The sequence below is a fragment of the Ceratotherium simum genome, chromosome 13 (genome assembly GCF_057802395.1).
Source record: "Ceratotherium simum simum isolate JZ-2026a chromosome 13, ASM5780239v1, whole genome shotgun sequence".
NCBI classification, from domain to species: domain Eukaryota; kingdom Metazoa; phylum Chordata; class Mammalia; order Perissodactyla; family Rhinocerotidae; genus Ceratotherium; species Ceratotherium simum.
In genome coordinates this window covers 24709647-24713883 of record NC_141912.1, presented here as the reverse complement: position 1 = coordinate 24713883, position 4237 = coordinate 24709647, and the positions used below count along the sequence as shown (strand labels likewise).

The following is a 4237-nucleotide window of genomic DNA, read 5'->3' as shown; positions in this document are numbered from 1 at the left end:
AAGGATTAAACAAGTGAAACTCACTTAAATCATTTAGCAAGGCACCCAGTACATTTTAAGTTATCTATAAATGTCAGTTATTGTTGTTCAAATCCCAGCTGTTATTCACTTGCTAAGTCACATTTGGAAAGTTAATTCACTTTTCTGCACCCCTGTTTCCTTATCCATAGAAAGGAGAAAATAAGGTGCTACCAAACTCAACTCTCATATGGAGTAATGAAATTAATATTAGTGAAGTGTTTCACACAGGGTGGGCATTTAGTAAGTATTTTATTGTTGTGATGTGTTGCTGTGAAGGAGGAGGCCTTCAGCACCAGGCTGCGCAGAGGGAAGCAAGGATGTTACTTCAGCCTGGGGGTCCCCATTCTCATCAGCAGATCCTGGGGTCACTGGAGTCTCCAGGGAAACGTCAGACACTAGGTCAGAAAGAAGGAAACTCTGCACTCAGGGCAGCACTGGGAAAATTGTCAAGACAGTAAGATCCAATGTCAAAATTCTGAAAACAGGACACAGAGGCTCAGAGAAGGTGTGCGGGAAAGTGTAGATATGTGATCCATCCATGGCATTATAGAATGAGACCTCACCAGTCTCATAGTCCAGGAAATCCTCCCCCTCTTTGAGGAGGGTTGGCATTTGTCAGGTTGGTCCTTGAGTAAGTGAGAGCTTGATAGTCTTTCCCATTAGACAGATCCATAGTCCAGAATTCGTTCTCAGGAGCTATATAAACCAAATATTTCCTCTCCACATTCTCCCTACACACCCCAACATGCCATTCTTTGTTGTCCCACATCCCGACCTCCCAGAAATTTCTCCCTGACATGAAGCTTTTGCAGCCAAGCACACAGGAATGCCAATAAAATCTCTTAGGGTTGTCTGACAGATTTCCTGGTGTGACTGCCATCCACAGGCTCCTCAGGTCCAGAGAACGAGAGAGGATGGGGTGTGCTGTGTCCGGATCCAGAATCACATCTGCTGCAGAAAGTATGGGATGGGTCATGGGGTCAGCCATTGTTCCCAGACCTCAGAAACTCAGCCTTGAAGACCTGGGTACGGCTGAGAAGGTACGAGTTCAGAGCCTGGTGTCCCCAGCCTGCCCCAAATGTGACCCTCTCAGCAACACCGAAAGAAAGGCACAGGAGTCTTTTGTTCAGTGGAGAAGAATGCTGAGGGTCAGGCCTGCCTAACCTGACATCTTGAGCTGGCTCCTTCCTTCCATCTTTTTCCTACTTCCCTCCCCAAAATGAGTCTGCCCACATGTGCTTTTTTATAGTCGCTTAGATTTACACTTCAATCCTTGTTCTACCACTCGTGAGCTGAATGACTTTTCCTTTTCTGCAGTCTCTTTCTCCATAAACCCAAGATTTATAATACCTTTCAGCCTAAATTTCCTTATCTGAAAAATGGGGATAAAAATATTAATCTCTGGGGTAGAAAAAGACAACATATGTTTTATATGAAGCCCAGGGCCAGGCATGGAGGAAGTGCCTGATGTTATAATGGCTGCCATGCCTTTTCTGTGTTAAAGGCCATATTGGCGGCTTTCTGTGCTCCCAGATCCACTCTCCACCTTTCTCTACCTTTTTCTGGCCCCAGGAATGTATCCTCTATGGACAACATCGCTGGGGTCCCTTGCCTCTGGTTACCTGTTGGGTTTGGCCAAAGGAAAGTACTAGCTGATGATTGGAAGGAGAAAGAAAAGAGAGGCACAGCATTTATTTTCCCCACTTCCTCCTTGTCAACTTCAGATGGTGATGCTCTAACAAAGACATGACTCCTCTCAGGCAGCCCTGTCCTTGAGCTACAGCTTCCTCTGGGCTCCAGTAACTGTTCCCTCTCCCTACTCTTTCAAGTCTAGGGTGGTGACAGCTTCCCACTACTGTGAGCCCTGGGGCACTTCACATTCCCTTGTTGATTTTCCTTAACCCCACTCCCACCTATGTAAAAGTTCCTTTTCTAAACTTTATTCAATCACCTAGTTTGAAAATGCCATCCCTTTCTTGTTGGTTTCTTGACCAATACATGTTCATTACTTCAACTAGTCTTTACCTCAACCCTCACATAATAGGAATTATGATCATCATTTAAAAATGAAGAGAGTTAATTTCAGAAACATTAAGCAACTTGGGGACTCACAGCAGCAGGAGGTAGCATAGGAAGCTTGGGAAAAGCAAAGTTCTTTGTGTACTGCCTTCTCTCCTTGGTCATTCCACATACTCCCTTTCCCTGCAATATTAGTTCACTCTGCCTCTCCTTTCCCTCAGCTCTACCCTTTGTGCTTCTTCCTTCCCATGAAGATCTGTGGAAGCCCAGGGGAGCAACTCTCCCTGGTTTTCTGGGCTCTCAGCACAATACCCTGATGATGGGCACACCTTTGAGACCAGAACTTCAAGTCATCCACCTGAACTCTCCCAGTCATGGGGACTTTTCTTCCCAGGATCTCAAGAGGTAGAGGAAAAAAAACAGAATATGGTCTCTCAGGTTGTTGTCCTAGGGAACATACAGTAATTCACTCCCCAGTTTGGAAGAGGGCCATCTTCCATTCTGAAAGGCAGGAGACGTGGATAAGGAAAGGACATTATTTCTTTTGTTCCCCACCCATTCTCCTCAGTAAACCTTTCCCCTCCCCCTTTCTTCAGTCTCTTCCAATGTTCAGCGTCCTTCTTCTATAGCTCTGCTGGATCACGGATACAACCTCTCAGAACGTGGCCTTCCTTCCTTCCATCATACTGTGGCTGCAGGCGACATGGCCAGGCTTTGCTGAGGTGTGGGCATGTGTGCCAGCAGGGTGAGGGGTGGCTGAAAATGCCCAGGTGCTGTATCTGAAAGATCCTCTCTGAGGCTCCAGAAAAGCAGGAGTGGTATCCCCTATGGAAAATGAGCCTCTGGGCTAGATCTGATTATTCCTACTGGGAATGCCAATGGGTCACACAGCGGAGAAAAGGTTCAAATGCTTAGTACACACGTGCCAGGAAACTCAGAGAACATCAAGGTTACTCACCAGCATAGTCCTGAGACTTCTCTCCACCTACAATGGAAGAAAGGGAGAGATGTCACCTGAAACATGTAGTTTCTGAGTCATTTCATTTCTCTTCTTTTGCACCCACCTAATCTTTCTTTTTGACCCTCACCCCCACCCTTCCTACCTTCTCCCCCTGCCTGTTCAACACTCTCCTCCCCTCTTCTCCTTAATGTCAAATCTGAGAACATCAACTGCTTGCTGATATACCACAGGCACCATGTAAGTGCTTTCCCAGCTGAGATATGGCAGATCTATTCTGTATATATCTACACTCCCATACTTGGGCACAGGTGTCACTGTGTGTACACGTGTCTGTGTGTGTGCACTAGAATCCATCTGTCTCAAGCTGTATTCTATCCTGCCTACTTCTGAAAAAAATTGGTCAACTTGATGTGGAAATTTCAGACACTATTTTTTAAAAGCAGTTCTCATAAATCTATGACAACTGAGCCACTGTGGCCACTCCTCTTTTTAAGAGACTCTTTTCTCTCTCCTGCTTCTGTGATTTTCTCACTCCCTTAAATCTTACATTCTTTGTTTTCTTCTCAGCAGCCTACAGATTATGTAAAGCAATTAGTGAGGCTCCCAACATAGGGAAGGCACTTCATCTAGAGAGTTCCATCCCTTCCTCCTCCTTTCCTTTCAAGTGCACCTTGGATATTCCCTGCTGCCTTGCTGGGCTGAAGAGTCTGTGGGTCCCTCCTGGAGAGAAATTAAAGGGCCTTTTCTCTATTAAAAACCATGACTCTCCTGCGCTTCCCCACAATCAACCACCCTCATTTCTTTCTCTTGGTAAAGGGATCCTGGACTTTTCTCAACACCGGGCCATTAGGGGTGAGGAAAGGAGCTGGGAAATATCAGAGCAGAGAGTCAGATGTGAATTCAGAGAAAATGTCAGAGCCACTCACAAGCCATGTTACTAGATCTTTCTCCACTCTGCAATGGAAGAAAAGTGAAGAGTCATTACGTTGCTTAAAGCAGTGATAGGGAGTCATATATGGGTTCTTGGGGGAGTCGGAACTTAACTGAGTTCATGCTGGAGTTCCTTTGGAAAATAAGCAGGAAAAAAACATTACTGATGTGGGGATGGAGTGGGGAAGACCTCTAGAAAATAAACCTTACACATGATGCAGGGCAGAAGTGGGTGCTAGGGGTGAGGAGGTGTGAGGTCCTCAGGGGCACCCTCCCCTGAGCCCATTCCTTGTGTTACCTCGTGGT

The 4237-nt window shown here is 46.0% G+C and overlaps 1 pseudogene; it reads right to left on the bottom strand.

Moving 5' to 3' along the window:
- Window positions 1-270: 270 nt before the first annotated feature.
- On the bottom strand, window positions 271-3934 carry LOC101408531 (butyrophilin subfamily 3 member A3 pseudogene; annotated as a pseudogene).
- Between the last annotated feature and the right edge of the window lie 303 nt (window positions 3935-4237).